Below are 25,041 nucleotides of genomic sequence, written 5' to 3'. Positions count from 1 at the left end.
AGTAATGTACTAACAGGAGAATGGCCCATTTTTATTCAACATAAAGTTTCATGTTTTCATCAAGACAAATACACAAATACTTAATTGTTCAGCAAAACCTCTTACTGTGTACATGTAAGCAATTATAAATCTGTTGATGTTGGTTTACCTTGTTGATTATTCCTTGTTTCCGAGTTGTGCAATCAGCATTTCCATGAACACTTTAGATTCCTGCATCTTTATCCTACCATTTTAAATACTAGGTCATTGACTAAAGTCCACATGACTTGTTCAGTTGTGTGCTAGTGGGTCCTTTGTAGGGTGTCTTCCCAGGTATGTTTTCACATTGTCATCTACAAAAGTCCACATTACTTGTTCAGTTGTGTGCTAATGAGTCCTTTGTAGGGTGTCTTCCCAGGTACATTTTCCAATGTGAACTCCAGCTGATGGCCTTGTGACACTGACATAAATACTCGTGTCTCCACAGATCATGGGGGCCAATGATGTTGGGTCCTTTACAGAGTCATATATAACCTAATAGTTTTCATTCAATTAGTGTAAGGAATGCTGTGGAAAGTAGATTGGGGACAATTAATAAAAGAAGATTAATTATGAACATGTTGTTAGGGAGAAAAATTGAACCTCTGGCTATAAAGGTTTACTTTTTATGCAATTAATCAGCCATCCTAACAAACCCCATTCATAGGCAGGGCTATATACATATATATATTAGATTTAGATTATCTCATCTATTAGTTTGAATGTGTTTTTGTAAAGTACGCCTTGTTTCTCTTGCCCTTTCGTACTGGGAGAAATACGGAATAGATAGAAACCGACTGGATTACTCTGGTCTGAATTCAGATCACGTAGGACTTGAATCATTCAACAAATGAGCCATTAACGGTGGCTACACGACTGGGATCTCCTGATCCAACAGGGCGGTCATACACCCTATTGTGCATATGGACTCTAGAATAGGATTGTGCTGTTATCCTGAGGGTAACTTGTTCTGTTGATCAATATTTTGGATGAATAAGTGATAAACTATTTTGACTAGCTGGTCTAGATTTTGATCATTCAGAGGTTATTTTCTTCTCTGAGGTCCCCCCAACCAAAACTGTTAGTCCATTTAAGATTTGTTATCCCTTGATTTGGCTTACCTTTGGTTTTTTTGAATTAATTGAAGCTCCATCAGGTCTGCTTGTCTTATTTTGCCATTCCTGCCTCTTCAGAGAAAGGTCAATTTCACTGATTAAAAGTAAGAGAGAGTAAAACCCTCGAGTGGCCGTTCATACAAGCCCTCATTTAGACAACAAATGATGATGCTGCCTTTGCAGGGTCCAGTCACTGCAGCCTTTACACCGTGTCACTCGGCAAGCAGTGTCTGCAACACCAGAAATGCCAGAGGAGATGCTTTTGGTAAACAGGTGGGGGCTCTGTTTGCCGAGTTTCTTTTACTTTTTACATCTTTCCTTAAATGCCTACCTGTGTTGGGTTAACGATTAATGTAATAAATAATTATTGGGTTCAATTTATTTTATTGATAACTTTCGGTGATTATCTGTTCTAAGATTATGCAAGGAGAAATAATTCTTATTCCTCATTGTAACAGTACTACTTCTATGAATTAATAGATTAATGCAGTATTAGATTAGGAGTTAGTTTCTGTGTTTGAAATTAAGATAAGTATATTGTCGAACCTGAAGGCTTTCTTAATTGGTGGCTGAATTTAGGCCAACTAGGGTATTGTTTGCACTCCCTCTCTAAGGAAGGTTGTATCCTGTATCTAAAAGGCTGTACCTCTTTAGAGTTGGGTCTGGGGGAGGCAAGACGCTGGACAAGTGTGGAGCTGGCTCTGGCCCAGAGGGATGAGCAAGAGACACAGGGCACCTCCTGCCACACACAGCTGCAGCAGACATCACCCATCAGTCACGACATGCTTGGCTGCAGAGCCCAGAGAGCCCCCCAGTCCTCAACAAGGTGCACACAGAAGCCACTCCCGGGCAGAGCAGGGGGCTGTGATGAACCCATTTGCCGTCCCCACTCTCCTAAGACATGCTCCAGGCCTCCTCTCCCCACTTACTCCGCCAGCTCCTCACTGTCCTCGGGACTCAGGCCTTCAAGGCCCGCCAGCAGGCTGCTCCAGCACTTCTCCCTCCTTACCATCGCCTCCCCTCTCTGCTCCCACTCTAGTTCCAGGGCAAGTTACCTGTGGCTCCTGAGTGCTGCTCCTTGGCCGGGAGGGCCCTTCCTTCACCCCATCCACCCTGTGCACGCCTACTTACCCTTCAAGACTCGACTCCGGTGATGCCTCCTCGGGAAGCCCTCCCTGATGCTCCATCTCCCCAGGCCTGCTCTGAGCCACCACTCTGCCTTCTGCCCACGTCCATCACTGCCTGGCATCTTGCTGGGCTCCCTTGTCTGGTCTCCACATCAAGCCCAGCCCCTCCGGAGGGGCAGAAATGCTTAGGCTCAGGGCAATGGAGCAGATTCCTGGACTGTGGTGACACTGCCTATGCCGGGAGAGGTCATTCTTTGGTCACTTCCAGCTTGGGCCCAATGCAGCTCAGGGGGAGCCAGGACACAGGGAGGCTGGCTCTGGGCTCAGCAGGTCACAGGGTGGGCCTAGGGAAAAGGCACAGGGGCCACACAGAGGGGCTCAGGACAAAACTCCAAGTCAACGATACCCTTGCTAAGGACAGCAGGGGCCAAAGGCAGCCGCACAGGCCGCAGGAGGTGCTGGCGAGCTTTTCATCTGCTCAGAGAGTCCCAGGGCTGGATAGAAGGAACTCAGGAGGCCCATCTGAGGTGGAGGTCACCTCGGGGGCACGCAAGCAGAAGCTGAGGGTCCCACAGCAAGTGGAATCTGAAGAGGTGACCCTCAAATGTCTTGCAGCTCTAACGTCTCCCAGTTGGAAGTCAGTCCCCTCAGTCACAGCCTCTAGCTGCCCCCTCACAGGGCTGTGCCTCTCAAACACCGCTCCCAAGGAGAGTGGAGGCTGAGGGTGAAGAAAACTTCCTACCAGTGAGAACTGCTGTGATCACAGCCTCCCACAAGGGGCCAAGGATGATGAGCAAGGGACAGAGGGACTGACCCACATGACTTCCCCTCGGATGCTGAACATGCTTGTGATTCACGGGGCCAATCAGTATCTGTCCCCATCCTCCACTCGTCTCTCCCCAAAAGGACATGTCAGTGTTACATCTGGAGAGAAGGGAACTGTGAAAGCCAGTAATATCTGCATCCATGTGTGCAGACACCGACATGTACATACAGCTATCACATTACTCCAGCAGCCCCGGAATACTCCACAATCATGCTGGCAGGTTTTGGCACATGGTAATCAAACCAACTGATGGTGTCCCCAAGTGCCACCACTGCTGGGCCTACCTTGATGTTGGGGGGAGGCAGGGTGCCAAGCCCCATCTCACAAAAGTCTGGCTGGTGTCCAGGAGGGTCTCATAGCCTTCGACGATCATGCCCTCCATGGCTATGTTTTCCTGGATGCTCTCTGTCTCCTTTACTTCATTGTGCATTATCCTGAGGGACAGAAAATAAGTCAGAGACAGGCTGCCCCCACCTCTCAGGGAGAAGGGAATGCCGGGCTTCTGGCCAGCTAGGAAGAAGGCCTGGTACCCAGGATTCTCAGGTGGAGCCCGTGGTCAGTAACGGGGAGAGAGCACGCATATTGAATACCCGCTGTGCTGGGCACTCTATGGGCATGATCTCACATCACCCTTCTGACAGCCCAAGGAGGCAGGTGTTCTTATTTCAGAGAGAAGGAAATGGAGATTAATAGCTCGAAAGCAGGTCTGATCTAAAAGTCTGAACCACCTGGAACAGAAATGGCAAAACACGGAGGAGGACGGGAGTACAGGAAACAGCCTTTCTTCATTACTCTGCCCCCCACACCACTACTGGCCTTATCTCCATCCATACAACTCCACCCATCCATCCTTCCTCAGGGCCTTTGCACTTGCTATATCCACCCCTCCCCAAATGCACTTTATACAGTTGCTTCCTTAATGTTTGGGCCCTGGAATGGCTTAGTTTTGGAGCACCTGGCAATCCCGCTGGCTCATGAAAAGACTGACTTCAGTAGGCTCCAGCACATCTGGGGGGGAGCAGGACACACCTTGCCCCTTATTCTGAGAACAAGGACAACTCTATTTGTCCTGTTCTGACTGCAGCAACACCCCTCCTGTCCAGAAGGTGGAGCCATTTAACTGCTTTTTAAAAATAGCATTGGTGGGAAAATAGGGGTGTGAGTTGCCAAATTTGCTAAGAGATTTGGTGGGTTTTCAGGAGGCTTAGGAAGTTAGTAATTTTGGGAGGGAGGAGAGTCTAGAAAAAGTACCCCACTTACTCCAAGAAAAGCATAAAACCTCTTGTTTGCTGATGCTTCAAATTCTACAACCACGACCAGATCACCAAGAGGGCTGGTTAATATGCGTGGCTTATGAAGTTCTCTAGTAAACACTGTCCAATTTAACACTCCCAGCAATGAGAGATGACATTGGTCAAGCTGGATCAGTGATTAACGATGTCAGCATGATGAGCAAATTACTGGGCCCCTCTGACCCTCAGTTCCCTCACCTGTAGAAGGTCAGAGTGAGGATGGAAGAGAACGCATTTCACATACTGACCTCAGGCCCAGCACACGGCAGGAGTTTGACTATAGGGTAGTGATCACTGTTGCTAGTATCACTGGTTGCAAAGGTGTTATAAAACTATTTTTATCCGTTGTTTTCTGGTTATCAGACTGGGGCATGGAGATGGGATCTCTTCCTTAGGAACCTCAGTCCCTCCCTCCCAGCAATGCTCTTCTCAGCAGCCCAGGCCCTAGCCCTCTTCTGGAACGGACAGGGGACAGGGACGCACCTTTCAAGGATATGCTAGTTCCCTGGATAGGGATTCATTTTTGGAAGTTAGCAAAGGTAAACAAAACCATTTCTTTTGAAGAGGGTGGGGATTTTGCTGAGGAGGGCTGTATTTGCTACAAACAAGGGGGCGATCCCACAGTAGCAACACTAGTTTCACTGTTAGACAAGTGCCAGCTGCAGCTGCTCAGGACGGCTGCCAGCCGCGGCTGGGGTTTGTGCTGAGAGCCACACCATCCACGCAGCTGGGGAGGAGTTCCCAGGGCCGCAGGCTCCTGGGGAACTGGAAGTGACGGCCTGGGTTACAGTGAGCCCAAGAGATGAGGTTCAGGAGAAAAAGCAGGACAGGCCAGAGGCAGGAGAGAGCCAGCCCCAAGGGAGGAGTGTTTCTGAGCACAGGTAGGGAGGATAGGTTATCTGATGGCTTCCTGCCAGGCTGGGAGCCTTTCTCAGTCCCCCAAGGGAGGGAGAGAGGAGGATGAAAGGGCTGCTGTCAGGGCGATAGGAAAACCCTCTTCTGTGCCACTAGGGCTGGGTTCAGGCCAGCGGCAGGTGATCAGCTGGGACAAAGGATGATTAGGCTTTGGGAAAGGGGATCAAGGTCTTGGGACAAATGCCTTGGCACCCACGTGCCTTCCTCACCCCTGCCGGCACCAGGACAGGGCATCCCGCAGTGACGAGGAGCCTCGCTGGAGGCCCAAGTCTTCTCCTTGGGGAAGTGTGCAAGATTTCGCTCCTTGGGGCATGAGAGGACCGGGGTCCCCACCCCACAATGGTTTCTGTTAGTCTGCAAACACGCTCTGATTACATCTACTCCCTGAATGAACCTCCTCTCCGGGGCCTGTGCCCTGCCCTGCTCCAGCCTGTTCCTCCTTCTGCCCAGCTGGGAGCCGTAGCCCTACTGGCTGCCTTTTGCTCGACTCAGGAAGCCATGAGTGGTTGGCAGGGCTGGGGACTGGACCTCACACGCTGCAGACAGACCTTCCTTTGCAGCTTCTGGCAGCCCATCACTGACTACAAGGCTGCTCATCATCTCTTGGCCTGCACAAAGTGGAGACCCCAGGACTCAGCTCTTGGTGCGCATCTCGTTCCTGCCTAAACTCACTCCCCTGGTGATCTCACCAGTCTTGTGACTTTAAATACCATCTTCGAGCTGATGGCTCCCCAATGGCTCGCTCCCTTACACTCCAGACTCAAATGCCCTCCTCCCTTCTTGTCCTCTCCACCACTGTTGTCCATCTCAAGCTCAACATGCCCCCAGTCAAGCTCCAGTGAAGCCAGAAAGACTCTCCCTCCACACCTGCCCCTCCTGCACCTTTCTCCATCCCCGTTAGCAGCAACTCCAACCTTCTGCTTGCTCAGACAAAAACTCTAGAATCACCCTTGACTCCCATCTTCTCTCTCCTCACATCTAATGCATCAGAAACTCCTGTTGGTTCCATCTTCAAAACACACCCAGAATCTGAACCTCCTCCACTGCCACCACCTGGTGTAGGCCACAGTCAACTGCTGCTTGGGCTGTTGCAGGGGCCTCCTCCCTGGTCCCTCTATTTCTGCCCTGGCAGAGGAAGTTTCCCCCTGGGCTTTGGGGACAGAAAGAGGGGCAGCAGAGGGGCCTTGACCAGAGGGCTGGGGCCTCTGACACTGGACAAGTCTTGGGCTTGTCCACCCATGACACTGTCTGCTGTTGACTGCAGCCTTGGGCACGTGAAGGCCCGTCACCCAGGACCCCCTCTGGGGCTCCTATACCACAGGTTGTGAGACACTGACACTGGAGAACAGGGGAAGTTGACAGAGTGCCTGCAAGTCCCTGGGCGGATCCCTGTCCTGGCAAAGGGCCCACATGAGTGCCCAGGGCCCTTCCTCGAACCCCATCTGTGCCAGGGACAGCACACCACCCACACCATCCCACCAACTGCCCCCTGTGCTTGAGCTGTGAACTCCTCACATTGCTCTGGGGACCCTGCTTCCAGGTGGGGCAGGCTGGGGGTCGCCAAACTCCCATCTCTTGGGATCCTAACCTGAACATCAGCTTTTACCATCTGGCGCTCAGCAAACTCCCGCTGGGGAGCATCCTCAGCCCTGGCCTCTCCACTGGCGGGGGCACCCGGGAGCCGGGCTCACCCAGACAGCACCCCCAGTTTAGCCCTGGCATCTTCCAGGCTGTTGGCTCGATGTGCTCGTGGAAAGTGGGCCAGGAGCTCGTGCAGTGTCAGAATGTGCCTGGGAATCTGCAGCAGGCAGAGGCAGGGGGACAGGGACAGAGCAAGGATGGGGAAGGAGAGAGACAGTGATGAAGCAAGTCAGAGAGAGAGCAGCAACGTAGAAAGGGAGACAGAGAGAAAAAGTGGATGGAGAATGGTTCTCTCAGCTCCCAGCACTCCCATGAGCAGGGCTGAGGATGGACACCCACAGCACTTCTGATCTCAGACTCTAACATGGAGGCTCTTCCAGGGTGTTGTCTGGGGCAAGAGCCCAGAGCTTGAGGCTCTAAGCCGGCAGGAGGAAGGGCCTAGAGGTGGGCTCAGGAACAGGAGCTCCCCCTCACTTTCCCACACTGCCTGCTCTGTGGAGCTGGACAGGCCTGCGGTCCGCTGGATCAGGGGCTGGCTCTAACCCCATTCTCCAGGCAGCCCAGAGCTGGGCCTGTTAGGGCCTGAGCCCTCCCGGCCATGGGCCCCTGGTGCCCCCAGGTGTGGCTTCCTCCCAGCTGTGGTCATCACTTCCATGGCCCCCCAGTGGGCTCCCCAGGCATGTGCCCTCAAGGACACAGCTAGGTGGCAGCTGGAACATAGGGTCAGTGATGAAGATCTCCAGCACCCTCTCCTTACAGTCAGTTTGGCCTCATAGTGCTTCAGCAGCTTGTTAAAGTCACTGTTCTGCTTGCAGTGGGCCAGGATCTGCAGGCTGTACTGGTGGCTGGAGACCAACTCCTGATAGAAATTGACCATGGGCAGCAGGATGGCCAACAGGTCTGCTCGGGAGATGCCCCACAAGCCCTTGGTCACCCAGCCCCACCCACAGACGTCAAGGCCAGGCTCAGAGCTTCCACCCAGAGACACCCTTGCCTTTGGGGATGACTCTGGCACCACTGCCCTATCCAGGGCCAGATAGGTGGCCCCAGGCATCAGGACACCATCAGAGTCACAGATCTTTATAGAGATGGGGCCCCGTCTAGTCTGACACCTGTGTATTGGGAGGTTGGAGAGGGCTGTTGTGGGTGCTGTGGTGTGCCTCGCCGCCTGAAAGGTCTGAAGGGCCACCCAGCTCCGGAGTTTTGCGGGGGTCGGCTGAGGCCTCTGTGATTGCAGCTCCACATCCCACTCTGCCCTGGCTCCCCCAAGAGGCCTCTCTCCCAGTGTGCCCCACCAGTGACAGAAGTGACCCATCTGAGGTCATAAGGTGAATCAGTAGCTGGCCTGGAACCAGGTCTCTTGATTCCCCTATTCCAGGGCTTGCCCCCACATGACATGCCCTTCTGAGTCACCTCCCTTCAGCTGTCTGTCCCTTTATCCGTGTGTCCCTGTCCTTCCACACCTCCCCAGGTTCAGCAAGGTGGGTCTGCTGCTGGCCCACTCTGTCCCAACCTCCTGGATACACAATACCCTGCCTTCCAGCCCCCGAAAGCCCAGCCAATCTCCCCAAACCTGCCCTTCAATACTTGATTGGCAGGGATGGGCCCACTGAAACCTCTGCTCATAAACTCCATTAAAAAAGAAAAACGTGCTTCCTTTGCGATAAACTCTAAGTGGGAGCTTACACAGGGCATTCCACTATCCAAGGGACGGCACCTTCAACCACGCAACTACAGGAAGTGCAGACCTCGTCTTTCTAGGGCCACTTCTCATTGTGACCTTGGGGAAAAGTGGTGCTCTCTGACTTAGGGAAGTGAACAACAAAAGGGTCACACTCAGTGTGGGAGAGGCGCGATGAAGGGGTCCTGCTGTGCAGCCCTCGGGGCCGTCAGGACGGTGCAGCCAGCTCGGAGAGCAGTGACGGAGGTGGATGGAGTAGGAGACTTGACCGTGCTTCTACCTTTTGTTTGTCATTCTACTTTTGGAAACCTGTCCCAAGGAGACGCTCTCTCATATGAACATTTCAGATGCAGAGATGAGTGTTTCTAGTATCAAAAATTTACAACAACTTTAAGAGCCAATGATGGGAGATGGCTGCATGGATGATGGCATGCTCACAGTACTGGAGCATCATACAACCATCAAAAAGCATACTTTTAGCATGAGAAAACACTTGTGCTATAATGTTAAGTAAAAAAAAACACATCAAGATTGAAATTCAATATTCACATGTGTGACATTATGTAAATAAAATGGGGGGGGGGAACCCAAGATCTGTGTATAGAAAAAAGTTTGAAGAAAACACACCAAAGTGTTTACAGTGGTTATCTTTGGGAAGCAGAACTACGGTTGATATAGCTTTTAACATTTTCTGCTTCTCTAGATTGTCAAATTTTCTCAAATGGGTTCATATATATTATTTTTAAAAGGGAAAAGTACATACGAAACTAAAAATATGTCACTTCCTCCCAGAAAAACAGCTTTTGCCAACTTGTCTTTCCTTTCTGCTCCCTCTGAGGGATTCCGTGAGTTTTTAAGGGGTCACTGTTATACTCTGGGAGGATGGAAGTGCCCCCAGCCTGGAGGAGTGGGCCCTGAAGAGGGACTTCTCAGGTGGAGGCGGGGGCATGAGGGGCTGGGGACCTCTGCCAGGGCTGCCTGCTCACCCAGCCCCCAGTGGGCCAGCTGGAGATGCAGGCCTTCAGGCCTCGGTAAAGATCTGGTGCAAACACACGATGGCCTCACTGACAGAGGAACCACAGGGTAAGCTCTGGCCACGAAGTTCCTGCCCCTCCAAGGGGCCCCCGCCACCAAGTCCAGCAGAGCTGAGGGGCCAGGAAGAGGCCAGGGGCTGCCACCACCAGTGGGACTCTAACAGCAAACGCCTTTCTCAAGTGACACCTTATGTGAAAACCCCATCAGGAGGATGGACTATGTAACTTGTGGGGCCCAGTGCAGAGCAAATACGCAGGGCTCCTTGTTAAAAAATGACAAAATTTCAAGATGGTGACAGCAGAGCACTAAACCAAACACAGACTTTTCTAAACATGGGTCACACGCCCTGGAAGCTGGCAGAGGACAGGAGCTGCTCTCGCTGCCAGCCTTCCTGGCACCCTCAGTGCCCACCTGCTGGGGTGACACTAAGGGATCTTAGAGGAACTCAGGGTGCTAGAGAATTCAGAGGAAATGCCACTGCTGTTGTGAAATAGCTAGGGCTTGAGACCCACGCAGAGCAGGCTCAAATCCGCCTTATGCTGCTTCTCAGCTGTGTGACCTCCAGCAAGATGCCTAACATCTCTGAACCTCAGGTCTTTCCTGTAAAATATGAAGTGAAATGAGGTCACCCCTGCAAGTAATGGGACAATTTGGGGGCGTGGTGCAGAGGAGGTGCTCAGTAAATGCTAGTTCTCCACCACCCCCTTTTGGGGCAAAACTTACAGAAGCAAAAACACCCAGATTCTCTCAGGCACCTGCCCTGTCACCACCTAAAGAGCCCTGAGGAACATGCCTTCTCACTGGCAGCTTAGCACCAGGCTGCTTAATGGGCCTCTGAGCACCCCTGGCAGCCACATTTGCTGTGGCTCCCCTCCCAGCACTCTCCTCCCCGCCCATGCTCCCCAGCCAGCCAGCTCCAGAACACAGCCCGAGTCTCCTCTCCCAGGATGAGCTGTAAGGATGCCAGAGAAACTTCCTGCAGCCCCCTCCCCTCCCAACTGTTCCTCCTCTGCCCCTGCTCATCAGCCCCAGCTCCTACCACCCTGGAGACTTGGGAACCACCCCAATGTGTCTGGGGTTTGAGCTGAACGACAGAAGGGAAGCCAAAGGGACTATGTCATGCACCCTATTTGTGGAGAGGAAAACAGGCTCAGAGAGAAAGAGTGAAACTTCCCCGGAAGTCAGGGCAGCCCCAGCCTAGGAGCCTGTCCCCATCTCCCTGCAGTGGTCTCTGTCTGTCTCTGCCACATCAGATGCCCACCCTGGTCCCATTCTCCACGTGTGCTCTCTGCTCCCTCCCTCTGTGATGACCCAGCACTTTGGCTGTTGGAAGCCCCTGGTGTTGTCCTCCTCGGGGAGCTGTCACGGGGGGCTGTCCCCTCTCCCAGCAGTTTGTGCCCTGAGGGCAAACCCCTGCCCTGGGGTCTCACTCTCAGTACAACAAGGGCAGGTGGTGGAAGGTGCTGAGTGGGTGCAGAAACACCCCTGAGCTGTGTGGCACACGTCCAAAGATAGCTCAGGAAATCACAAATGTGCCACAGAGCCAGCTCTGCTCCCTTTTCAGGGCACGTGGCTTTGTCCCCTCAAGGCCACTTGCTGAACCGAAAGATGAATGGGCTCTGACAATTGAGTGAATGGAGCACTTTGAAAGCAAAATGGGACAGTTACCCGCTCTCCACTTCTGGGTTGCTAAAACTACCCTGGCCTGTGCTTGAAGAGCGGCTGAAAATATCTAATGGAGAAATATTCAGGGCTGATGCAGGCTTTTCTATTTTTTTGATTCTCTGAGAACCTTGGCACATGGAATAACGGCTGTTCTTGGATCTGAACTCTAAAGAGCTAAGGGACTCACACACAGGCTCGTGGAGAGCTCAGAGACACGTGGATGCCCAGTCAGCACCCTCACTGCCCTGATGTCATCACCCCCATGCCAGTCTGCTCTTTGCCAGTTCTGGGATTTGCACGTTATCCTTTTCTCTTTAGGATGGTGGTGTGTGTGTGTGTGTGTGTGTGAGACAGTGTGCGTGTAAATGTAGTCTGTATGTAAAACTGATGGCGCTCTTCTCAGAGACATCTACAGGACATCTACTCCCCAGGGACCAGAGCAAAAACCAGATGCAGTCAGGTCAGGCGCTCTGCTCCCTGCAGAGGCAGCACCGGCAGTCTGAGAATCTGATTTAAGGATCGAGCTGGGTGGGCCAAGCTCTGGAGAGCTGTGAGCCTGGGGACCCTGCAGAAGCCTTGGGCCATGGCCCACCCCTGTTACGAGCCAGTGTCAGGATGGCGGCAGGAGCCCCAGCCCCGCTGAGCTCGCAGAGGCTGCCTTTCTCTTATCCTGCAGGTCCCTTCTGGGGATGCATTTGCTTTGGATCTGGGTTGGCTTGGCTGACGTCCAAGGCCTGCTCAGTTGACCCTTGTCAACGATGGCCATGGAGAGTTGGGACTTTGGCTTATACCCCAACTCTCCGGCTAGAGTCCAGCTCTGGCTGCCCTACCTGGCTCAATGCCTGGCGTCTCAGCTGAACCCTGCCCACTTGCCACCCCACAGTCTGGTCTTCTCGGCCCATCAGAGGCAAACCCTCATTTGCCACACCCCTTAGGGGCACTGCTCGTTGGCTCCTGCCGCACCCCAGTCCCCTCTCTGGAGACAGTGTCTTTAATCCAGAATGCATTTAGTCAGTGCAGTCATTGATGGAGGAATTAGTCTGGGGTTTTCTCTCTTTTGTTAGCAGTCAAGGTTTTGCTAAAGATCTCTGTACGTCTTGCTTTTCGAACCGCTGCCAAACAACTCAGTTCTCTCTCCTTCCTTCTCCATTCCCTCTGGCCTCTTCCAAGCCTAAGAGATGCCCATCTCTGTCTCCCTTTGTGCCAATTTTGTCAGTATGTCCTGATGCAGTCTCTGTGGTGGGCACCATGCTGGGCACAGGTGAGACACAGCCAGAGGTGCATAAGTCAGATCTGTTCCCTGGAGGAGCTTCCAGCCTAAGAAGGGAGTCAGATACCCACAGAGGTAACTTATACTCCAACAAGCTGAGGCCAGAACAGAGGTGTGCCCCTACTGCAGTGGGAGGGTCTCACCATGGAAGCCACAAGCACTACCCAGAGGTTTCGCAGGACAAAAAAGGAGCCCTACTGGGCTGGCCCCATGACGTAGTGATTAAGTGCACACGCTCTGCTGCTGGCAGCCCAGGTTCGGATCCCGGGTGTGCACTGATGCACCGCTTGTCAGGCCTTGCTGTGGTGGCATCCCATATAAAAGTGGAGGAAAAAGGGCACAGATTTTAGCCCAGAGCCAGTCTTCCTCAGCAAAAAGAGGAGGACTGGCATGGATGTTAGCTCAGGGCTGAACTTCCTCACAAAAAAAAAAAAAAAAGGTGCCCAACATGTGTCATAGAATGGAAGGAATTGGAGCAGAGGGGTTGGTGTGAACAAAGATGCAGAGTATGACAGGGTGTTGAGTGCAGGGCAGCAGGGGTGGGGATGGCAGGAGGAATATGGGAAACAAGACTCAAGGCACAGAGTGGGCACTGCAGAGGGGCTGCCCGGGGAGGGGTCAAGGCGGCCTTCTCCATGACAAAGTTGGTTTGCAAACCTGATTCCACGGCTACAGTTTTACCTTAAACTCTGAACTAAAGATCTCTGCAGTTTCTCGCAGAGTCAGCCTTCCAGGATTCTGAGTGCTCCCAAGCCAGGAAAATACCACGACCATCTCTAAACTTCTACCCTGCCCTTTAGGGCTGCCTGAGCCGTCCCAACTTACTTCCAATCATAAATGGGAGAAAAATAGCTATTAAAACAATGAAATGGTGCCAAACTGAGGATTCTAGAGGAGGGGAGGATTCTTCTCAGAGGAGGATGCTCCCTTTGTTTTAGATGGTCCTTGGAGCTTTTTAGTTACAAAAGATGAGGCCCAAGAGGGCTGTTTAGATGGGAGATAAGAGACTGAGCAGAGCTGGATAGTTTTGCCTAATAAATTTTGTGCAGACTTTTGTTTGGGTGTGATCTCCCGTTACCTCTAGGGAGAGTTGGCTGCAGGTGGGGGCTCTGGGGGTGGAGAGTATATATGGAGTAGAGACAGAGCCAGTGTCCTCGATGTGTGACCTGTGCACAGCCCACTTAGAAGGGCCTAATGCCTGGTTTAAGGCTCTGCTGTTGCTGCCTTGAAATTCTTAAGAGCCCTGCATTTTCATTTTCCACTGCGCCCAGCAAAGTATTTAGCTGGTCCTGAAAAAAGGTGTAGACATGGGTATATTGGTAAAGGATTAACGACGAGCTTTCTGAAAGAAAAACTCTGACTGGTAGCACTGGCCAATTTCCATGGTGTAAACATTCCTACCTTGGCCTATTCTAAGCTACCACAGGGTTAATAACAAGCTTGCAAGATTCTTGAAAATTTCACAACTGACTCGCAAATTGGTATGAGCCAGCTCTGGCACATCACTGGACAGGGGCAAGGGTCTTGGCAGACAAAGGGATTATGAACACCACCACCAACAAAATGGTAGTTGGGAGCATGTGGAGAGATGCTAGAGTGAGAAGAGGAGGTCAGCAAGAAATCCTTGTAGCAGGAAAGGCTGAGTGACAGGACGGCAAGGATGTCTTCTATTCACCTTTAAGCGGTTTTCTGTTTCAGTACTGGAAACACCCTCGACTGTATCTAAGCCTTGCAGAAAGTCTGGTCCATAATTGGCCAGTATCGGGGGCTTGGGGACTGAAGGAGGAGCCAGCTGGGTGTCACTAGGGCTTTCCTGGATACTCTGGTTCTCCTCCTGGGACAGGGCAGGACTGTACGTCCCAAGGCCCTGAAGACAGGTGTGGTCATGTGGCTTGCTTTGTCCAATGAAGTGTGAGCAGAGCTGTCAGGCACCATTTGCCAAGATCCTTCCCCTGCCCTGGGACTAGTGAATATCTTGATGGTGGAGCCTTGTCAGCCTGTGTCCCTGTCTCTGAGTGAGAATCTTGTGGAGCAGAACCCACAATGGACAGACGGTGGGATCTGTGAGAAAGCAATCTTTGTTGTTTTAAGCCACAGAGACTTGGAGGCTGTCTGTAATTGCAGCAGAATCTAGCTCCACCTGATGGACACGTGGAGTGACCACACCGGGGTAAGGAGCACTCAAGACTGAGTGAAGACAGCCACTGTGAGAAGTGATACAAGAAGTCAGGAGAGCAGAATTGGAAGCCAGACGTGGCCAGGAAAATGGAAGACCCTGAAAATCCTCAGGAATACGTGGGATGGGGCTTGAGGAATTTTTCTGGCTATCAGGTGGACCATGAGAGCTTGAGGCCATCCAGGTGACACAGTGGTTCCTGAATACGCACCTTTTATCTGGCCTGTCTCCCCAGCAAGGAAGGAATAAGTTGTGGGGCACGCACAGGCCAAGGATCTAGAGCCAGGAGACCCAAGGTTAAGCCTGGATTCCAGTGCTGGAAGTGACCTTGGAGTGACTTTGGATAAGTCCCTTCCTCTTCCGTGGACCTCCGAGTTCTCAGATCCCTTCCAGCTCTGACGTTCTAAGACCCTCTGTCTTTGTCACGGGCGTCACTCATCACTTACTTGGCTCCTCAGCACCTCCTGCCTACCTGATGGCCTACTTCCTGGGAAACGGGCTCTGTTTCACCTTCCTTGAGCCCCTCCAGAGCACACAGGTGCCCTCTGCCCTGCAGTGTGTGTGTGTGTGTGTGTGTGTGTGTGTGTGAGAGAGAGAGAGAGAGAGAGAGAGAGAGAAAGGGACGGAGGGAGGCAGAGAGGGAGACTACAGCCAGAAAGCTTTACCAAACTGATCTTTCAGTCTTCTTTAAAAAAATCGTTTGCCCTGGAGAGTAATGCACTCAGTTGGAAACGTTGCTCCAAATTCCCACCAAAAAGGCCTCTGCTGCCACACTGACAAACACACACACCCATACTATCACTCAAAACTGACTAGTTTTGTGCTCCCCAGCACTAGAGAGGGCCCTGCCCTTTGCACCCACCTCTTCTCTGGCCTACCAATCCCTGAAACCTTTTAAGGCCATATGCGACATGAACCCACACCCTCTTTGGCAATAAAATGACTCATTTTCTACCTGGGTTCACATTGCAAGCTCTATTATGGTGCCAGTCACACTCTAGCACAATCAGACCTTAAGGGTACAAACTTCCATCTCTTTACTGTCTACCACAGAGTCTCATGTCCATTCATTCATCAAGCCCTTACAGAATACCTACTATGTGCGAGGCACAAGGGACAGAGTGATAAAGGACACTCCTGCCTTCAAAGAGGTCCCTCCAGGCCAGGTAGGGGACAGACACCCAAGGACCTGGCTCTGCCGTAGCATGCTGAGGGTGGGAAAGCCGAGGGAGCAGGGTGCGCGGAGCACATTATGTGATGAGAGTCCCCAGGAGGAGGCATTCGAGCTTGGTAGGATTCCACCAGGCAAGAAAGCGTGGGGGTGGTAGGGGCACTCCAAACCGAAGCCCCAGCATGTGCAAAGGCCACGAGGTGCACAGCTCATGACCAGGGAGCACTCTCTGGAGCCCCGAGTAATGGGGGAAGAGGAGCCTGGGGAAGAGGATGAGGCAGTGGTCAGCTGATCTTAGGCAGTTAGTGAACGAGTGAGTGAATGAATGATACCTGGACACCATTGATCATGAAGCCACTAACCTGGTGCTGGTCCCTAGACCTAATTTTATTTATTTATTTATTTCTCCCAAAGCCCCAGTAGATAGTTGTATGTCATAGTTGCACATCCTTCTAGTTGCTGTATGTGGGACGCAGCCTCAGCATGGCCGGAGAAGCAGTGCGTTGGTGCGCACCCGGGATCCGAACCTGGGCCGCCAGCAGCGGAGCGCATGCACTTAACCGCTAAGCCACAGGGCCGGCCCTGGTCCCTTGACCTATTCCCTGGTCCCTAGCAAGGACTCAGCTTGCTAGGGATATGTGTAGGGCTAGGATAGATTTCAGAAGGAACCAGATGGTTTAGACACGGGACAAGCCCCCATCCCAGGAGCCACGTGAGAAGAGGCTACGAGCAGAGTGGCAAGCCTGGCAAGTAGACATGCAGACCTGGGTTCTAGTCCTGCCTCTGCCACCTCCCAGCTGTGTGAGCTTGGGCAGGTGACTTGAGTTCTCTGAGCCTGCTTCCTCATTCGATCCTATGAGGATGGTTGTGGGGACTGACTAAGGAAGCATGTCTGACAGGGCCTGGCGCAGGATAGAGGAGGTGTGTGGAATCTGAAACTTTTGTTCAAGGTCAAGTTCCAAGCTGATGTGGCCATTAGTTTAGAGCTTGGCAGTGGCACCATAAGGTGGAATTGGCAACTTCAGATCTCTGAACATTCCAGGCAGAGCTGGCTTCAAGGGCTTGTGATGGGGTCCTATGTTCAGAAGGCCCCATGCTTCGGGCTTCAAGTTCTGCAGTTGCAACCTTGAAGTTCTTAATCACTTCTCTTTGAATTTGTGTTTCATGAGTAACATCTGATGGAACAATGGAGCACATCCCAGGGGCTTGGAGCCTCAAACCACACGTGTTCCTCCCTCCCTGGGATGGTTTCTCAGCTGCTCACTCCCCACACGCCGGCACCCCAGAACCCATTGACCTCCTCTACCCTCTGTCTGGGAGCAAAGGAGTTGAGTCAGCCAGGAAGACTCACATCCCACCGTGAGTCACCCTCCACCCTCTGCAGGGGCCTCGCGGTAGGTGCAGAAAGGGGGGGTGCAGTGCACACCCAATGCTGTCTCAGGGCAGGGCAAGGAGACAATACCTGCGCACTAGGTGGGTGACTCAGCACGGGCATCTTGCCCACCCCTCATCTGGGTACCAAGTGTATCATGGCACAGAGGCTAGAGGAGGTTGGAGGTTGAAACTGGGGGGTTGCCTGTCTGCCATGGGTGGGTTGGTGGGCTGTGAGAAGGAGAGATGGACTTGCCCGACTCCAACCAGGGCCTTGCATTTTTCCCTTGCCTCAGGCCCTACAAATCATGCAGCTGAACCTGGTTAGAATCTATGTTTCCATTTTCCCGTCCTCAGCTCAGCGTCCACGGTCCTCGTGTGACATGGCCAAATGGCTCTGAGCATCTGGTGAGCATGGTGAGATGAGGGGGGAGGGGCAATCCCATCATTCGGCGCTGGGGTAGACAGCTGGTGAGGGGCGTCTAAGGGACAGAGAGCCAGCGCCTCCCAAGCTTTAATGTAAATGGCAATCGACTGGGATGTTGTGAAAGCGCAGATTCTGATTCTGGAGGTCTGGGCAGGGCCTGAGATTCTGCATTTCTAACATGCTCTTGCTTCATGGGCCACATTTTGAGTAGTGAAGTTCTGGAAGGCTTAACCTAGCAACAACATGGCCTCCAGACCGATGCCTGGTGAGCCTCTGTAGGAGCTCTTATGACAGGCAGAGGGAACAACTGCCTGGAACTGAGCCAGTAGCTCAAACTATGATGACCTACCAGGAACTCTGTGTCCCCAGACTCTTCAGCTGATAATGTGGGGATGCTTACTCAGTGTGGTCATCAGCAGAGTAACTAAAAGCTTGCCCATGAATAACCTCACTCAAGCCTCACACACGTGTCAGGCAAGTATAAAAAGGCTGTTTTATAGATGAAGGAATGGAGGCACAGAGGATGGGGGGATGTACTCCAGGTTGCAACCGTCAAGTGGCAGAGGTAGGATCTGAACTCAGATCTGACTAAGGCCCTTCCCACTCTGCCAGCATCACTAAATTTAAGGTTAGAGTCTGGCCTAGGTGTGGCTGGAAGCTGGTCCCCCTGCCTGTCGTGTGCCCCTTGGTCCTGCAGGAGCCCGGAGTGTGAGGTGTTGGGCCTGTGCCCTGGGCCCGCTGGCCAGCCTCCTCTGCACCCCTAGCCAGCAGTCACCTCTGCCTTCAGCCGCTCAATATTGATCTCCCCATCCTCGATCTGCTGCCGTAGCTGCTTGGCCACTGTCTTCTCCATCTCCACGATCTGCAGCAGGTGCAGGTACTCCTGCATCAGTGCTTCACACTCCATGGCCAGGGTCTGGGAGCTGTGGACAGACAGACGTGGTAAGACACTGCCTTCTTGTCCCCCAGAGATCCAAGCAGAAGTGGGGCTCCCCCACTGACTGCAATTAGAAGATCCTGACTCCCAGACATGGTGCACAGGGCCTTGACCTGGCTGCAGTGCTGTTACTGACTGTTCTGGCCCCTTCTCCAACTCCTGTCTCACACTCTGACCTCTGGTTCCTCTAACTGATCCTGTTCTCTCCCCTCTCCCTCCGATCTACCCCCCGGGCCTTTGTACAGGCTCACTCTTTTGTTAGGGGTAATGCATCCGAGGACTTTAAGTTCAAGTCAACGCTCAAATGAAACAACAAAGCCTGGATGACAGCACATCGGTTTACAACGTGGTTCACTGAATATTTTGAGCCCACTGTTGAGACCTACCACTCAGAGATTCCTTTCAAAATATGACTGCTCACTGGCAAGTGCTGTGGTTCCCGTATAGAGACTGATGCTGGTGCGTGCCCCCCTCCACACACACACACAGAAGTTAGGAAAAGTCTTATGACTCACATAATAGAGGTCTCCAAGGAGAGCAGGGCCAGAATCTCAAGAAGCTCTGAAATGGCTTGAGGGAGCAAGGAAAGGAGCCTGGCCTGGGTTTTTATTGTGGTTGGGGGTTTTAAAGAAAAAATATTCAATGACACTTTCAAAGATGGTAAGGCATATTTTATTCAGAACCACTGTGATATGCAGAGACCACCCTGATGGGATTCGCAGCGGGGGAGAAATGAGATTGCCGTCGATTCTGAATGCAGCATGGGCAAGTGGGAATTCACAGCCAGGCAGCATCGTGGGGGTCAGGGGATGGAAAATTACTAAGAGAAAAAATAAGTGTTGGGGTTTCTGGCTAACCTGACCTAACAGAATTCTTACGAAAGGCAGGCCAGAGTTATCAGACACCACCTGAGGGATAGTGGAGGAGGAGGAGGATCCTGAACAGAACTCAAGTGTGATTAGACATACGGGTGTGGGTTCTGGTTAAACTGACTTAGCAAGGTTCTTGCTAAAACTGGATTTTACAAGGAAGTGCACAGACAGGCCTACAAGAAGGTTCAGGAGCCTGACTAAAGTTTGGTCACAGCGAGAAATCTTTGCCAGGGGTGAGACCAGGGCAAGAGTTCTGCACACAGACAGGGATTGTATGGTTGGATCCGAAGCCAATTCCAGAGAAGGGAGCCTCTGGACTTTCTCCTCAGCTTGTCCAGGTGTGGACACGAGGGAAAGAGGGAGAGGAGAGGGGTAAACTGTCAGCACACATCAAAAAGTGTGGAGTCTGACTGCTCATTACAAGTACAAACATGCGTACAATAATATGCATTCACAATGGCTTGTTTTTATATAAAGAAACACCAACAGGAAGCTCAAGAATGATCAGAACTGTGTACTGGGGGTGGCTGGAGTAACAGCGCTGGAGGGGACCCAGAAATGTTGGCAGTGACTCTTCTGAGGTTAGACTTTTCTATCTTACAGATTTATCTAATACAAACAGAAACTTACACATACCATGTTTTCCCATTTAATAGTTTTTCTTTAATTTCAACTTCTGTACATAGGAAACCATTCTAAGATTTCATTTCTTTGGCACACTAACGGTTACAAAAGAGTAACCATACAAAATGAAATTATCATATCTCTTACTAACTAAAAGGACAAGCTGCATCCTAGTTTGTCCTCCACTGTGTCTCACACAGGCAGGATTTTCAGGAGTCAGTGGCATATTATAATGCAATAGGGGTTTGGGTTTAGCTCCTTAAACATAGTAGGATTAGTTTGATTAGTTTTCTTCACATCAATTAAAATAAAAATACCATTGCTTTAGCTTTTTAAATCTCAGTGTTCTCTAGGGACACGCACATGCAAACACTGATGTAAAAACGAAAAATGCACCTGAAAACTTCAACACATTCATTTCACATCTTGAGATACTCTTGCCTAAAAATAACAAAAATTATATTTAGTTCCACAATTTTACTGACATTATATCTCTCCATCAAGTCACATTTTTAAGTCCAAGAAACTCAAAGTGTTATTTTTCATACTGGACATAAAATTACAGAGAGCTAAGGGAAACCAGAAGCACAGGGCTGCACTGTTCAATCGATACAGGAATCCAAAGGAAAGAAACACAAATATTGGGATCAGCACAGATAAGCAGCCTTCTTCCCACAGGACAGAAGGAAAGCCACATTCAGGAAGTGAAACACATTCTAAACTCTCCTGGTGGAGACAGAAGCCCTGGAGTGGGTCAGTCTCTGGCGCAGAAGGGTGGGGACACCTGAGCAGCCACAGGAATGGACTCTGAGAGCTCACACACCCTCCTCTGCCTGGGGAGGAAGAGAAGGGCTCCCTCTCTCAGCTTCCACTCTCACAAGTGAGGAGACTCTCGACAGGATGCAGTCAAGGTTGTGACTCAAACAGACCCTAAATTCATAAACCCTAATCCAGACACAGAACTCCTGACATTCATTCATAGACTTTCTCAATGTGCACAAATTACACTCTGTGGGCACCTACACTGTGGGTGCAAAACTCTACCCTGTGTGCAGACATAGGCCCAAGGGGAGCACAGGGACAACCTCAGGAAGGGCAGCAACCCCCACCCCCTGGGCAGGTGCCTTCCCAGCTTTCCAGGGCTCTGCAGCTTCTCTCAGCAGAAAGGCTCCTTCTGCAGTGGGTATGACCAGAGAGGACACCCAGGAAGAATGTGTGGGCCCTCAAGTACTTCCCTGTACAGACCCAAGGGGGGCTTAGCTTAGAGACCCTGATCCCAGGCCTCTGCTCCCAGTCACACTGCTTTGGACCACAGAGATCTTGTAAATGGCAAACCCAGTGTTTGAAGAATCCAGCAAATTCACACGAACCTACAGTTTACGTGGAAAGGAGGGAAGAAGTTGTAAAGCATTTTTTTAGTTTAACAAGAAAAGCCACATGTATTTATTACTTTCAGAAAATAATGTTAATTGTTATTTCCATGGCAAGACACTGTTTTATGAACAATTAATCATACTTATCACTTTTACTGTTCAAGTGTAAGCCCTGGAATTTCATTTGAAAACACCCCATCCCAAAGAAAAGAACAGACCTCAGAATATGACTACCCACGCTCAGGGGAGACAGAAAAGGAAAGAAGAATTTTTAACACATTCAATGTAATACCAGAATCTTTTATTTTTTCTGAAATTTACCTATTTTTTGCCTCTCTGGAAATATTTTATACTGCTTTTAAAGCCCACTGATTACATAAACTTTAACTTTTGAAAACCTGAGGCTCAACTAAGTGAGTAAAACTTTTCAAGGTGACAAACCCAGGGAGGGGCAGTGCAAACAGGCCAGAACACCCAAGAAAGTTTGCACAGAGGAACCTCCACTCCAAGGCCTTCCCGGAGGATGTCTGTGCCAGAAGAGAGCCTGGGAGGGGCACAAGGATTTCAGATGACGGATTCCAGGCAGCCATTCTCTGCTCTCCTCTCGTGGAAAAGAGCCACAGACAAAATATAAATCTCACAGTCAACTCAGCCAAAAGTAAACTCCCAACAGCTCCCCACCAAGCAGGACCTCCCCCGTCTCCCCAGCTGAGTCTCTTATTTCTTGGCTCAGGACATAAACTCAGCACCGACTTCAACTCCTCCCTCCCCAGCCCCACCCCTCACCACTTCCCATCTGTACACAGTCCTACTGTCTCAACCTCCAAACACACCCAGAATTCAACCTCCTCTCCCTACCCTGACCTAAGCCTCCAAGGCCTCTTGCCTGGCTTATTGCAATAGCCTCCTAACTGCTCTCCTTGCCTCTGCCCTGGCTCCGCTGTGGTACACTCTCAACAGAGCAGCCAGATCGAGTCTGCTAAACATATGTCCAGCCATGTTACTCCTTCTCTCAAAACCTTGCAAAGGGTCACCATCTCATTCAGAATAAATAAACGCCCAAGTCCTCACTATGACCAACAAGGCCCCACGATTGGGCCCAAGTCACCACTCTGCCTTCAGCTCCTGCTGCCGTCACCAGCTGTGCCCTGGCCACACTAGCCTCCTTGCTGTTCCCAGAGCCGGCCACTTGCCCTTCCTCCCACACTGCTTTTGGGCCTTGTTCAAAACCTACCTCTGTGGTGAGACCTTTCCTGGTCCTCCTGGCTACAACTCCACCCCCCTCCAGCCTGGCACACATCACTCTCCCACATGAGCCATACCATTGGTGTCACATCTAGAACGTCACCCAGGGCACGGTTTTTGTGTTTTGTTCACTTCTCTGGCCCCAGAGTCTAGAACAACGTGTGACACAAACCTTGCACTCAATAAGAAATGTAGCTTAATGAATGGATGACTGTAAAAACAACCAGGAACTGCCTAACCCTTGCGCAAGGGAGGCCGAATCTGTAAGAACTCCAGGGGACCAGAGGAGGCTGGACCATTAATCAGCCCTAAAAGGATGCACAGCACCATGTTAGAAAGAAAACTCCCCACCACATCCTACAAATACCATACACGTTTTTATCAGCTTCAACAGAGGCCTTCAAACACAAACACCTTTTCTACTTTGAAGCAGCCTTCAGTGTCCCATTACCACTCATCACGTGCCTTCTCCTAACTTTAATATGATGATTTTCACATCTAAGGTAATATGACTGACATTAAACTGTGTTTTCTACCTTACCCAAGTGTCTCCTGGGAATGGTTGTAGGTATGCAAGCAGTAATAACCTGAGAACAAATGGAGAAGTAAATAATTCTATTTCTTCCCCCACTGTGCCCCCAGCACAGAACCCCCAGCAAACAGTACAACGCTGTCTGATTCTTTTTCTTTTTTAAACAAACTTCACCAGATACATCTGCTGAATGTGCTCATTTGGAAGTCAAGGCTACTGTTTCCTCCAGCCACCTAACACACTTAAGTGACCAGATGCCACAAACCATTGAAATATTGCCTACATGTCTACCGTACAGTTCCCAAACTGAAATTTCAGTAAACTTATGTTGCAGCTGCCAGGAAAAGAAAAAGGAAGCAAAAACAATGCCATCCACTATGACAGGTGGAATTAAACCAAATGAAAGTCTTTCTTAACAGATGCAGGAATACTTAAAAGCAAGTCACTCCTTACAAGGAATGAGAGAACTAAAATTGCTGTGGGAAGAAAAAGAGAGCCCATGTACAAGTGTTTTCAAGGCAACTTGCGAATATCCAAAATATCCTGCTGGCAAAAATTAACGAACTCTCTCCTCTGGAACAGAAGCATGCTAGTGATGCTGCTCAGGGCAGGCCACCCCAAGATGCACCACTCTGGTATACAGATTATTTCGAGCTGAAGACAATAAAGACTCAGAAGACTCAGGAAGAACATTTGAGTTTCCCCTCCCAAACTGCCTAAAGAAGTTAACATAGAAGACTTATTTCAGGAAGGCGTCAATATCATATGATGGCTGTAATATAATGGAAAATAAATGTTACACTAGGAAAGGCACCAACAAGCCCATTTTATCAAAATTTCTGTCTCTCCTTGGCCACAGTCTCTCTAGCTTGCCCTGAAAAGAGTTGTCGAACATTTGCATTTCTATCTCCATGTGAATTGTCTTCTTCCCCTCTGAAATCCCAAACTACTACTCCCCCAACACTTTCCACATCTTTAGCTACAATACTTAAGCAAGCAGCTTAGACAGAATGACGAGCTGCTCATTTCCAAGTTTCTCCCATGTATACATGTTATTAAACTTGGTATTATTTTCTCCTGCTAACCTGTCTTTTAATTATTTGGACAGCCATAAGAACCTTAAGGGAAAGGGCAGAGGAGGATTCCCTCTCTTGCCCAACACTAGCATTGACCAAAGCACCAATACCCCACCCCTGCCCCCCTAACACATTGTATTAGGATGCCAAGAAGTTAAGGCCCTACGAGATGGATTGTTGCTCTTTCTCATCACAGAAAAAGAAGTTGGAATGACCTACCTGTCAACAAAAACATGCGTGTGTTGTCAGCATTGGAGTAGGTTCCTCCCCTCCAGCCTACAACATAACTTCAAAGGAGTTAGAGAGCTTCCACTGCTTAAGTCCTGGCGGGAAGGAAAAAGCCTCCCAAGAACCAGCGCCCCAGCCCCGCCCAGGAGCGCCTCTGCCTCCCCTCCCAGACGCCCCGCTGCCCCTCCCGCCCCAGCGGCAGTGGGCCTGTCCGGCCAGCGCTCCGGCGCCGAGGGCGGAGGGAAAGAGCGTCCAGACCCGCAGGGACCGGGCTGTCAGACGCGCGGGTCTCACTACGGCAGCCGCCCCCGCCCACTCCGTACGAGGACCCGCTCCGCCCCCCGGCCCGGCCCCAAACCGGGCCGGCCAGTCCCAGTGGTCGAGGGCCCACGTGAGCCCCGCCTCCCAGGCTGCCCGGCGCGGG

General features: G+C 51.1%; 1 long non-coding RNA gene across 3 annotated transcripts; it reads right to left on the bottom strand.

Annotated features, from left to right (window-relative positions):
- On the bottom strand, positions 1-24,910 carry LOC131410587 (uncharacterized). 3 transcript variants are annotated; one of them, XR_009221342.1, is made up of 5 exons: positions 24,609-24,910; positions 20,560-20,604; positions 18,506-18,653; positions 3,371-3,520; positions 1-1,227 (listed from the first exon to the last, which is right to left on the bottom strand). It is a non-coding gene; the product is annotated as an uncharacterized LOC131410587 (long non-coding RNA). The 3 variants fall into 3 exon arrangements; XR_009221345.1 differs by lacking the exon at positions 20,560-20,604; XR_009221344.1 differs by lacking the exons at positions 18,506-18,653; positions 20,560-20,604.
- Positions 24,911-25,041: the final 131 nt, after the last annotated feature.

Source organism: Diceros bicornis, chromosome 10 (assembly GCF_020826845.1).
Source record: "Diceros bicornis minor isolate mBicDic1 chromosome 10, mDicBic1.mat.cur, whole genome shotgun sequence".
NCBI classification, from domain to species: Eukaryota; Metazoa; Chordata; class Mammalia; order Perissodactyla; family Rhinocerotidae; genus Diceros; species Diceros bicornis.
This window is presented reverse-complemented; position numbering and strand designations above follow the sequence as displayed.